Source organism: Hyalella azteca, unplaced genomic scaffold, assembly GCF_000764305.2.
Source record: "Hyalella azteca isolate HAZT.00-mixed unplaced genomic scaffold, Hazt_2.0.2 contig3603, whole genome shotgun sequence".
Classification (NCBI taxonomy): domain Eukaryota; kingdom Metazoa; phylum Arthropoda; class Malacostraca; order Amphipoda; family Hyalellidae; genus Hyalella; species Hyalella azteca.
The window spans coordinates 39,348-53,129 of record NW_025933847.1 but is presented as its reverse complement, the minus strand read 5'-3'; the positions used below and the strand labels follow the sequence as shown (position 1 = coordinate 53,129).

The 13,782-nt window shown below is 37.7% G+C and overlaps 1 protein-coding gene across 5 annotated transcripts in view; it reads right to left on the bottom strand.

Moving 5' to 3' along the window:
* Positions 1–13,782, bottom strand: part of LOC108672575 — a 66,217-nt gene that overhangs the window by 29,855 nt on the left and 22,580 nt on the right. The window contains exon 1 of one of the 5 annotated variants that reach the window (XM_047879676.1): positions 2,855–2,925. The exons of the other annotated variants lie outside the window; for them this stretch is intronic. The gene's annotated coding sequence lies outside the window, so the exon portion shown is untranslated. Of the gene's footprint in view, positions 1–2,854; positions 2,926–13,782 lie in introns of those variants that run through there. 5 annotated transcript variants of the gene reach the window in all.

The window sequence follows — 13,782 nt, the reverse complement described above, 5'->3', positions numbered from 1 at the left end:
GCGTTGAACATCAATATTCTAAATGAAGGAAAAATGTGATAAATTTATGTTTGATGGGAGAAAACAGACTTGCAACAGCCACACTCCCACGGCTGTCGAGCTCTGTTGTCATGTTAATAATGATGCGGTTGTGTGACGACACGCCTGTCAACACAACAGACATTTGCCGACAACTTATTTAAACTTAACTAACGCAGAAGAGGAATAACACTGAAAAAGTGACGGGAACTCCATAAGTCACTAAAATTCATAAGCATTAAGCAGCCTACCGACTGCAAACCGCATTCAATATCATCAATTTGAAGAAAAACATGTCTGGAAAATAAGGATTATTAAATTAAAATCTGTGTCATTTTTAATTAATGACACTGAAAGCGATGAAAAGTCGATCAGACAGAGTGATTGGGTCGTTCAAGATTCGTTTGTGAAAAAGTTTAAAATGACTAAAAGCCAATTGAACGACCCGTGATTGGTTAAAAAATGAACGTACCATGAGACGATATTGAATCCGAGCGAAATTTTGTTTCCGCTTCAGATGTTTTTATGTCAAATTAAAATTTTCAGTGAATGCTAAATATTGATTGTTTTCTGATATTGATCTTAATTTCAACTGGAAGAAACCTCAGCGAATAAATAGAAAGTGGCGTACATTGCTGCATTTGGACCCAGGCCATGATAACGTTGGTACTGTTCGGTCGCTGTCTGTCGAAAATTAAGAAGCTCAAGGAGGAAGTACTGTTAGTCGAATGCAATCAGCGTGCCGAGCGCTAAAGAGCAATTGAAGCACGGCTGGAGCAGCAACGGATAGGGAACTTCATCAATAAACCTGCAGTTTTTAGTGTGGGCTTTCTCGTCAAGAACGAAGCTTGAACACGTGCGTTTTCGACAATTTTCTTTAGGGGTTTAATGCACTCCGGCGTCTCGTCTGAGCGCCGTTGAGAGGAAGACCAAATTGTCCGTATCGAACATAGACATTTAACACGACGGCGCTGTGGTGAGTCAAATGCAGCCCAAAATTACTCATTACATCGATTCACTCATTACATCGATGATCACCTGACGAAAATGTAAACTTTCCCATTTAAATATTTTTGATGCAGATTTAATGCAAAATACTTTGTATATACTCTATTTCAATATGGCTGCGTGTTGGCAGCAGAGAATCCGAAACACAATGAATTGTGTCGATTGAGGTTTTCTGTCCCAAGTACACTTTCTCAAATTAAAAATTTGTGTTCAAATTTGTCAAAAATCCAAAAAAATGGCTAAGACGCCGGCAGTAAGAAGCAAATAAAACGTAACACAAGAAAGGAAAGTGAGCGATCCTTTGAAGTTAGGGCAATATATGTGCATGAAGATGTTTTCTCTCGAGTTAGACTCACATGGTTGAAAGGTTCGTGTAGTCGATTATGATGTAGTTTTAAATTTAAAAAGCGTTGTTAATATTAAAGATCCAATGAAATGACTATACTTGCCGCACATACCTATCACGTGAACAATATCATTCTATTGAGAAATCAACTTCCTACCCGAAAAAGAAAATAACATAATACTTTGAAAACGTGTCAGATTATTCTCATGGCGATTCGTCACCAATAACCTCTGGCAATAAGTGTGATTTTTACTTTCATTTCAATCATAGCAGAAACTGAACCAGCAAGGCAGGCGTGTCCGTGAGAAAGTCAGCTGGGAGATATTCGCCGCGACAGGATATGGGCGCCACGATAAAAAGAACTAGCAAAGTTCTCAGGAAATGAAGCAAGAATCGCTCAGGTTTTGCTTCCGATTGGAGCGTGTACAACTCTCCCTAGCCTAAGGTACACGACAGCCGAGCATAATTATAAGCGGAATATTAAATAAGTTTTTCAAGTTGAGTTATAAGTTAAGTTTTTCTTCTTTCTGAAGCGATAGAACATATAACTACGATAGTTAACCAATTTGACCATCGTAAAAAAATGGAGAAAATACAAAAAGTTGTTCGGTACGAGTAAACCCATCAGTTTTAATGATGAAAAACTTAATGCCTCTTAGACGGCACTAAAACTCATATATGTATAATAATTTTCAAGTCATCAAATAAATTGTAAGAATTCAAAATACCACAGACTGAATATTGCGACTCTGAAATATTGAACAAACTTTCATTACGGGCAAATGGCGAGCAATTTGTTCTTATCATTGTGTATGAAGGCTGAGAGAAATTGCGACGTCAAACAGTCAATAAAATTCATCTGAATTTTTCGTACGTTAACAAGACTTGTTAGCTAACTATTCTGACATTTTGAACTGGAACAAAATAGTGACGGGGGATGATTTAGTTTGAATCATAAATCGGAATAGTAGCAGTCATCGAAAAACAAACACCGCTGCAAGCTGTTAATTGAAACTTGTGGTTTCCGAACTTTTTCTAGTCGCGCTTCACTTGTAGGTCTACATGTTTTACATGAAGGCGTGGTGTGGCATCAGGTTCCCGTCGTAAACCAGTAACTTGTATTGCATATTAACCGTCAATATGTAGTACTGAACGCAAGTTATTCTATCTTATGAGATAATAATTACAAAATTACTACACGTAATGTTTGAATTTGAAGGTGAGCTGCAGGGACCAAGTGGACGAAGTTTGGGAACAGTAGCAATTAGTTGCCAGATTATCTGCTGTTGCGCAGTAAATATTTTTATTAAGTATGAGGGCACACGAACTGAAGATCGCCATACTCTCTTAGTGTCACGCGTATCACCTATTAATGCCCTCACGTACCACTTGTGGTCCGCGGACCACAATTATTGAAGTACTTATCTAATCGCAGGTCATGCACATGTGGTTGGGTCTTCCCTGATTTCTGGGGATACTCACCAGAAAATGTTGATGAATTTGTGGGCTTTTCGTGATGATTTTTGCTCAAATCAAACACAAATTTCGAACGACGAATGTTCTCTTTGCCAGTACACCGAATTTATCAGTAAAAATGCCAAAAAGAGCTTTGAGTTGAAAGGAATGATTAAACTGTAAAAAATTTACCGTATAAAACAATTAACCTAGCAAATATATTATTAAAATTCGAAATAAAACATCAAAAAAGCATTAAATGCGGTCTATTTCTGAACACTGGAAAACTATTTGAAAACAAGCAACGAAACTCTTGAAAACTATAAACAGGGAGTTTATTCATTGAGAATAACTTAATTTTATAATAGCGATAATACGCAGGCAAATCTTCATTCTTGAAAAATTTACATTTATCTCATCATAGCTTGATAACGTCAGTGATTGCCTACAACCTATTTACAACCAATCATACTACACTATTAAATTTTATTATTGTTTTTCAATTTCATGTAAATAAAATATTAAATGCCTCGCAATGTCAATAATCATTTACTATTCAGGATAAAATTCAATCCAAGCACTACTTTGATTTTACGTTACAGCATGACTAGGGCGGCCTCACCTAAAAAAAATATTCCTCGAAATTAACAGATTTTAACATCAGCGTCAAAATTACAGTCTTCAGAGCGAGCCGGGACAGCGAGGAGCAGAACACCACACAAGCTCACACAACCGCCGCTCTTGCGCGACTGACGAGCGCAGCCTGAGCAGCATCGAGCTGACTTCTTATTGCCGACGTGTCTATTGTGCGCAGGTCCCGATTGCATGGGAGTCCCTCGGACGATTATAGTCAAGACTTTGGGACGAGATCAAGGAGAGGCATTGACTATAACTAAAGATTTCATAATTAAATGACGTAATAAGTATGAGCGAGTAGGACTATACGTGTAGCGCAGGATGAGAGGTTAGAACCAATATCGATATCATTAAAATCTTCAGAAATGTCTTGAAGAATTATATTAAGAAAATAAATTAAGTTAGACACAGCCTCTCCTAACGCATTGTTGCATATATTACCTGAGATATTGTCGTGTCCCAAGATGCGATTTATTCCTTTTCCATCAAAAAACTGAATAAGCAATATTTAGCACCATGAGCGATCAATAGGATTTTGCGTGTTAACGTTCGCAGAGCGTGTGCGAGTTGACGTTAGCAGAGCGTGTGCGAGTTGACGTTAGCAGAGCGTGTGCGAATTAACGTTAGCTGAGCGTGTGCGAGTTGACGTTAGCAGAGCGTGTGCGAGTTGACGTTAGCAGAGCGTGTGCGAGTTGACGTTAGCTGAGCGTGTGCGAGTTGACGTTAGCAGAGCATGTGCGAGTTGACGTTAGCAGAGCGTGTGCGAGTTGACGTTAGGCGTATGCGAGTTGACGTTAGCAGAGCGTGTGCGAGTTAACGTTAGCAGAGCGTGTGCGAGTTAACGTTAGCTGAGCGTGTGCGAGTTGACGTTAGCTGAGCGAGTTCCTTTTCATTTACAGAGGTTCATAATATATGTTTTTAAAGGGACTTATTTTGATTTTACAGAGCGCGCAAATTTACGTTTACAGAGCACGCCAGTTTACAGAGCACGGCAGTTTACAGAGCACGGCAGTTTACAGAGCACGCCAGTTTACAGAGCACACATAAGGGGATCGAGAAGGCCTGTAGCGCCGTGACTCGTAGATTTCCATCCCTCCAAAGACCAAACCAATCACAAATGAGATTCCCGAGACGCATTCGACCGCAGACAACGAACCCTAGGTTGAAAAAATTAGGAAACACCAGCAAACAAAACGAATGAAAGAAATGGAATCATCAAGTCACGATTCGAGAATATATAATGGATGAATGAGTGAAAGATTTGAATGTTTTTCGAGATTACAAGAGCTATATCGAGTACATAAACGCTTTCATAATCCTTCTTTTTCAGGATCAGTCAAATACTTTTGAAACTCAATCACAAGTTTTTTTGCAAATGGTACATTGAATTTTACTTTTTCGTGTTCAAATGATAATGTTCTTAGGCCAATTAATGCATATTAATGCACGGATAAAAAGCCTTAGTGAGCGAGGCTGATTATATCAGAGATTCCCAGTCAATACAACTTGAATGGTTAATCGATCCAAAACTGGTCGCTGCCAGTTTACGATCAAAGTTGAATAGGTACGAAAATTAGCATACACAATAAATTTCTCTATATATAAGCCGTCATAGTTCATGCGTATAGGCAAAAATAGCGCGGGGATTTAAACGCCATACAGCAAGTGATCTGCTGGTAGTGTCTATACCAGTGCTCTTGCTGAATTAAAGAGTTTATTGGTCTTCGATTACCATAGCACCTTCATCACAATTATTGGTCATTGATTATCATAGCACCTTCATCACAATTATTGGTCATTGATTATCATAGCACCTTCATCACAATTATTGGTCATTGATTATCATAGCACCTTCATTACAATTATTGGTCATTGATTATCATAGCACCTTCATCACAATTATTGGTCATTGATTATCATAGCACCTTCATCACAATTATTGGTCATTGATTATCATAGCACCTTCATTACAATTATTGGTCATTGATTATTATAGCACCTTCATCACAATTATTGCTCATTTCGTGGTGTTTCATCCCATTATATTTCTCATATAAAATTCCCTAGCTTGAAAATTACAGCAGATACTAATTTTGACATAATTGCTTATTTAGATTTAATTGCTGATACACGGCGCAGAAAACGTGCAAAAATTTATCAAATAAGACAAGAAGAGAAATTTCAAATAAAGGCATTTAGAGAGAATGAGCTTTTTTGTATTGATTAATTTACCGATGAATCATATTCGTGATTTTGAACCACGTTTTGGAGCGAGTCTAAAATGTCTAGAGCGTTAATGACGAGTCTGTTAAAAATGACGGACTATTGCCGACGCTGCATGGTTTCAATTATGATGGCATCAATACATAATTGTATGTATGAAATATATGATAGTATGTACGTAAAGATACACAACAAATCTATGGGATTTCAAAAACATGTTGATACCTTACAAAAACATGAGAAACAGTCTTATGCCGCATTCACGGAATTACACAAAGGCACACCTCATGGACACTTGCACATACACACAAACATCCCTATAGGGCACACTCACCTCAGACACCCTCACGTACACACTAACAACCCTAGACCTCGTATACCACCGAAATTCACACGCAGGTCGTGAAGAAGTTTGCCTGTTCGTCAAATTGGTCAGAATTAGGCGCGTGCGAGCAGCCGAGCAGTGAGATGAGACGGGCCGTTAGGCAGGCGCTGGAGGCGGCACTCAACTCTAGTACCGACTTTAGGCAGGTCAAGTATTGGAACAAACGCTGCGCAAAACCTACAGAGAGAACACCGAGAATGCTACTTAACTGGCCGCACAGAAGCATCACGTGCTTACAAATTTTTGTTGGAAATTATTAGAAAAAGACGAGTTGGAACGGTCATGGAAGTGTGGATAGTTCCACTTAGTTAAATTATTCGAATTAAGTCTGCTAATCAATCAAAGTTTCCGCACGCGCTATGATAATATAACTAGAAACATAATAACATTAGAAACATAATAACAATACGAATTTATGCACTATCGACAAGAGCCTTCAAAATATCACATTACACATCCGGCTAAAGTTGCAGGATTGTTTTCGCAGTAACACTTAAAAATGACGCGCAGCTGCGTTGAAAAAATTACTTGTAAAACGCTGGAACAACACCAAAAAGTCGCATTTAATTAAAAACAATTATGGAATAGGTTAATTTTAACGAGAATGCAGTTCGAATGAAAGATTATCCTATCATCTGCATTATCAAACGGAGAAGTGAACACGACAATCGAAAAACGTACAAACAAAACATTGCCGATCTACATAAAATCTAAAATCAGTCTACCTAAAATCTCTTTCCAGCCAATATAAAATGTTTCATATGAAACGCACGATCATGAAGTCGATAACAACAACTGCAAGGGTTTGCGTCGGGAAAGCATCTTTTCACAGTTGATGAGGTAATGAGGTTTACGGCGCACTGAAGAGCGGCTTCCTCGCGTTCGCAGGCAACGCCCGCTTGCCACAAAATACTGAAATATTTCCAGTGCGCAATAACAGCTAAAGGCTTAGCTCTGCAGTTAAGCAGCCTGCATCCGTTCATTCCAGAGGCCGTGTAATAAAACAGTTCGATTATCGTCAGCTCGAAAACTGTCAATTCACATACTTTTTTTACTCAAACGTGATAAGAACTTTTGAACGATGTATCAAGATGAACTTTCAATGATATGTATCTTAAAAAATTCTGTAATTTAGGCATCGAACATCGAAAATAACTTATTACAGGCCATTACTATCAGAAATATTCAAATTATAAAACGTCCCTCTACTATAGAATACTCACAACTTTTTTTGGGAGCTTTTACTGATGTGCAAAGGAAGAATGCAGACCATTACAGCAACCGTAATTTATAAATTAACCAACTGAACTCGCGAATTTTTAATACCATATATAAAACGTCCTAATCGAAAAAGTTGACTACTACTAAATTTAGTGAAGATTTTTTCAAGATATTTTACCCAATGCACGAGAGCATAGAACAGTAGCGGTGCGGCGTGAGATGTCGCATAATTTTCCCAGCGCTGCGACATCAAAAGATCCTTTGTTGGAAACACTCGAGCTGAACGTCAGCTTCACTACTCCGCACTGATGACAGCTCTGCACGATAACTTCTCCTCGGGGACGTTATGACCTACTTTATGCGTGATCTCTGGTGCAGAACTTGAATTTATTCAACTTCTGAAGGGTTAGCGAAGTCAGAATTCAGTAAAGACGCTGCATCACATTAATTTATAATTCAAGTGATACAAAATACTAATCATATTTAACGGATATAGGAAACGAAACTTAGAAACAGTGTTTGCCTGTCTATGCCAAACTCCCGGGACCAAATGAAAGACTCAAAATAATTACTAGCCAAAGCTCTTGATACTTCAATACTTAAATGCTCACGATTACTGATTCATGAGATGAAAATGAACAGCGGCTCTTGGAAACATCACCGAATAAGTTTGAAATTCAGTTCTGAAATTCTATATAAAATTTTATATATTCTATATAAAATTCTATATAAGATGCTAAGAATACTATGTGTCTAAACTGTCAATCGAATCAGAAAATTATTTGAACATTTATCGCGGTTGAACAACATTGTTAGGATATATGAAAACATTTAAATCATATTAAAAAAATTATAAGCCGCCCAAGATTGTTATAATGAAGATACTGTGCACAGTGATATAATAAGTGATATATATATAAGATACTGTGCACAAAGAGTGATATACACAAACTGTCAATCATAAAAATATCAAACAATTTAACAGAAATTCGAAACATCAAAATGCTTCATCGCTATAAATCCACATTCATAAATTAGGCATTTAATTCGTGTGTCCAGAATTTGTTCCGAAAAACTTTGTGTCCGAACGAAAAGTTCTGACTGGCAGTACGTGTTGGAAATTGAAGGCTGCAATTATACTTCTAACAAAGAGATAAAGAAACTACGACTGTTTTTCGTTCGGTAGCGCTATAAATGAACACCAAAGCAACACGGGTCTCAAGTTTCCAATTTTGTCTCGTGGCTTTGTTTTCAACAAACGCCAGTAAACTGTGAGAAGATTCCGTGCAAATGAGGGCATCTTCAACTGACATGAAATTTCATACGTTTTTAAGAGATCAGCTGTTACCAGTCGAGTTAGTCTTGTTCCATATTTGTTCTTAATAAAGATGTTCCATAAAATGCATAAAATGCATTTACCTCAATATATAAGGCCTGGATTCAAAAGATATATACACTTATACAGGGATGTAATGAAAAATCTAAACGCAAAGAAAGAACGCAACAATAGACAGAAAATAAATGGGATTACAGTTAAAAAAAATCGCGAACAAGAATTATTAAGAATAAGTACAGGTCCCAGCAACAGTTTAGCAGCAATAGAATACGTGTTGAGGAAGAGGAGAACAAGTATGAACGTAGGGCCACCACAAGCGCATTATATGTGGGAACACAACGATACCATATCGAGGCAACACGCACGTAAAACAGTTCAAAAATCCCACGACTTTTTCGTTTCAGCTCAGTAATTGTATTTGAAGCCCAGATCACGGTTTTCAGACAAAAATACTCAACAGTGATTCATTGCGCTCAACAGTGATTCATGGCACGTCTCAGAAATCTCACGACTTATTCGTATCATCTCCGCGAGACCAGAACATTTTCGGGAAGAATAATTCCCAACGATTGATTGCGCATTGAAAAGAGGAAGGAACGGTTGCCTCCAAAACCGCGAACTACGCGAAAGCATGGCGTTTTGGTTGCAATAATGTACTATCCTCCTCATTCATGTGTAATTTTACCGGGCGAATGGCCTTTTTATTACAGTTATTATATTGTTAATTATAAAATATTTAACCGCATTATACAGGGTGATGCACGGAAGCTTCTTTCGCACCAAGCAGCCTGATGTTGTAGGAAGAGGACGGGGAGTATTTCATATGAAAGGCAGGGTAATAAAGTTTTGTGTCCCGCCAAGTGAGTTGTCACTATGCATTGGACAAGTGAGTAACGTGCGTTTGCTGCCGAGGCGTTCATTTCTAATGACCGTTCCATATTGTCACTACTTAACGAGCATTCCGTACTCGGTTCCAAATTCGTCCTTCAGGTCAGATTCTTGATCGGTAATCGATTGTTACGAGAGTGAACACATTTAGGGCAAGTTATCTTAAATCAATTGTTTACAATGACCATCCAAGGTCCCTACCTCATTTGAAGAACAGCAAACGCAAAGCCATCGCCAACATACCCGACAATATGCTCCAGCGACAATAGGGCATCGACAATAGGGGCAGTCATTTGTCCGATGTCATCTTTAAAACTAAGTGATATAAAAATTCAGGTAATATGTTCTTCAATTAAATTTATATTGTAATGATATCTTTACTAGTTCATTTTTTATCGAGTTTTTAAATCAGGAAGTTTCCGTGAATCACCCTGTAGTTCTAGTAAACTCGAACCAATTTTAAAGATACAGCAAGGCTAGCCTACACAAGTACAGATATGAATATTTACGCACGGAGAATTTGAAACGAACAGGCAAATAGAATAATGATAATCATTATTGCTCGAAAAAGAGTGTTGAAGGCTCATTTACGGATTGACATTGTTTTTGCGGAGTTATTTGAGCGCGTGTGCACAATACTAATTTAGTCGAGTTTCCTGGACATGAAATGTTAGTGATGGAATCAAACGACATCGTAAAACGGGGATTGTATTGAAAAATTGAAACACAATTTTAAACTTCGTTAAACTAAAAAATAATAAAACAAAAGCGAATTTCAAATAAATTTAAAAGCGGCTTTAAATGGTGTTGCACAAATGTTTGAATATTTCGCTTCAGTTAACACGACTTAAGTTTTAGTATTGTTATTATAACTGAAATACTACTACAAATTAAGGGATCTTCATATATAAGTGATTATCTTTTTCGGTGGCGCCCGGAGAGATATTGCTCGTTTTATAAGAATTATAATACAATTCTAATCTGCCAACACGATGTCATACTCATCCGTGCAGGTAACCGAGTTTGCCATTTTATTTCCAACCGGGCGTTGAAGCTCGACCACCAACACGACCCGAAGGCTAAATCCTAACATCGTGAAGAGCTGCAAATGAGATCTGAGGGCCCATCAAGTGTTAAAATTTTTTATGAAAATATAGAAACACGAAGCGGTCGCGCACAAAGAGAACCGTAACTCGAATCAACCGCTTACGCTTTTTAGGGAAAGTCAGACCAAGGCAGACCAAGTGATAACACGTGGCTACGATAGACGGGAATTAGAGCGCGAGATACAGCCGAGCATTTTGCGAGAGGTTGCTATAAACGCGCCTGCAGGGTATGTAGATTTTTCTAAGTGTTGTATTATAAATAAATAAACTGTCATTTTATGGTGGAGTCATGGTGAAAGATGTTGATTTCAGAGTGGCAGTCAGAAATGAATTTGTGGTTAGAAACGAGATGAGAAAGAAATCCCGATCAGAATCAAAGATAATTCACAATTTTTCTAGATAAAACTTCAGTGGGATATAAAATTTACAAGACGCTTAAATTTAAAAATATTTTATTATGATTGTAAAAAAATAAATAAAAGACCTCCATTGCCAACAAAAGAATGTTAAACCTAATAGAATGAGCAAAAATTTAGCGATAGCAAAAATACACAAATCATCACATCGTAAACTAAGCGATGCTTAGGTCGTTGGTGAATATTTATTAGAGAAGGTATTTTCTTATCTGTTGGCTGAATTCCCAGTACGTTAATATTTTCTACAGAACTGAACGGAAATGCGTTTAAGAGATATCAAATTAAATAATGAAGTAATATAGGCTATCAATAACATGATATGAAGGCACTGGTTCTTTAACATGCAACGCGCTTAACATTGAAAGTGAACTCAGGATAAGGAAATATGAATTCACGAGATTGGAATCAAGTCGCATCACGACGGAATCAATGAAATACAACCTGGCAAAGTCAAGAATGTACGTAAAATCCCAAAATCTATCAATATGAAATAATATTTGTAAGGAATCACTCATGATTATCTAATTTAACTTAGTTAAGCAATATAATAAACAAGCAGTATAGATCAGTTGCTACTTACTACAAACTCTCTCGCGTGTTGTTTGCTCTGGAGAAGTTAACGCAGTTATACGTAGCGTCGCGTTCAGAGAAAACGACGATGAATAAATCTACGGAACCTTTACCTGAACTTTACCAGGTTCTAATCTCATACTGCTACAATACCGAGTCATCGTTCAATAAACTGTCCTCCATCCATAATTACGATTGAAAATAGCAAGTAAACTATGGCGCAACAAGAATTTGTAAATTAAAGAAAGAACAACATCGCACAAGTTCACTTTGTTTCGTCATAAAAAGCTATCAATAGAAAGCAAATCATATTCATATGTCAGAGAATGCATCAGGAGATCATGTTCGAATAGCTCTATACAAGAACAAAATAACTCTAGCAAAGCAACTTCGAAATTTCTGATCGTATCATCGCCATAACTATCATTGTTCGCATCATCAGCGAACAATATCATCGCTAAGTCAGCTTGTCCTGGAAATGATAAGGCCATGTTTGCCAGCGGCCAATGTTTCGAGGAACGCGCGGGTGCCCCGCTTGTGTGCGCAGCATCTTCAGCCCACGCACTCCAGCTACAGGGGCGGGCAAGGCTGGTGCGTGCCTGACAGGTTCTCACAAAAAATTCACTGAAAAGATGATACTTGAGTTGTTAAAGTGAATGTAGTAGTCACATATGTGTGACGATACAAGCGTATTTACGTTCGCCTTTGCATAATTACTCAATACTACGAAAAGAGATAGTAACAAAACTGGACTAGTAAAACTGATAAAGTTAGCAACATGGGTGTAATCGAAACGAGATCACCTGTCGCCCCAAAGAAATGATAAGCAAATGTGACATGTTTAAACAACTCGTAGCAGTTACAAAATTTTGCTTCAACAACAAAAAAAAAAAAAAAACAGTCGCTATTTCCGTGAAATGTGCAGCAGAATAGAACATTGCTGTTGCACGGCAGCAGAATAATAGACAGCTATTTGAGGAGCTCTCATGCTTTAAGTCACTCCGGCGATGGTGCGAACAGTTACGCCAGCGGTGATCACAGAATTTGTAATTGCAGCACAAGATGATTTACAGCAGCACAAGCTGGCAGCTGCAGCAGACATTGCAGAGGCTGGTTCGCTCTGATGGCAGACAGCGGGAGAGCAGCAAAACAGGTCGCATGTATCGCTGAGCATGTTAATGAGAGCTACTGCTGCAGTTTTCCACATAAATGCGACCTCACAAACACAAATCTCTTTAATAATGGCACACCGGGTAAATCACTTGAAATTTATTCTGAAGCGCATGTTCCTGCATCAAGCCCAGCTCTGGGCGTATTTTTTTCAGAAAGGTCCAATCTTATAGCACAAGGTCATGGCAGTTCATGCTGCGGCACACTTCTTCGAAATTTCGACCCATTCTACAATAAAAAAAAAAAACGTTCTCAGCAACTATACGAAGGAATTACACAATTTTTTCGCGCAGTACCGATTCAAACTCGTAATATACATGTATAGGATCAATTGGAAATTCAGGTAATTCAATAATATAGGGTACGAACCTGAATTTAGCATGCAGTTCATTCGTTAAACAAAACGATTGCTGATTTCAGAAATATACTCAAGAAACTTTAATAACAACAAAATGTTCTTTTTTTCAGTAATTTTTTCATTTCAAAGTGTTCATTTGTTTTTATCATAACATCAATTAACAGCGCCGGCCTAGATTACAAAATATTCCTCAAGAAGCATAAAATCGAAGTAAATTTGCTTTGAAAATTCTGACTCGAAGCATTATTCAAGTCAACAAATAGAACGTGTACAGCCGGAGCATGCGGGCTATGGTAGTACATACCTAGAGGACCACGAAAGTTTTCGCAACACACATGGACAACGTAAGATGTTTTTGGATGGGTCAGGCTCTTTCACTTTTGAAGAAGTATGCCTAGACGATCGAAGAAAATGAATTTATCAGAAATATGATTAGAAATTAACGAACTGCAGGAGCTTCATAGAATAAAAAAACACCTCCAATCAAGCTGAAGTAGCTCTTAAATGATGGAAACGTCTCTATTGAATTTGGAAAAATAGGTCACTTAGTTTTGTTGGATGCTATCATCCATGACATGAACAAAATAATTAAATAAATACATTGATAACAAAATAAAGATTCAGGCATACACAACAAAAAAAAATA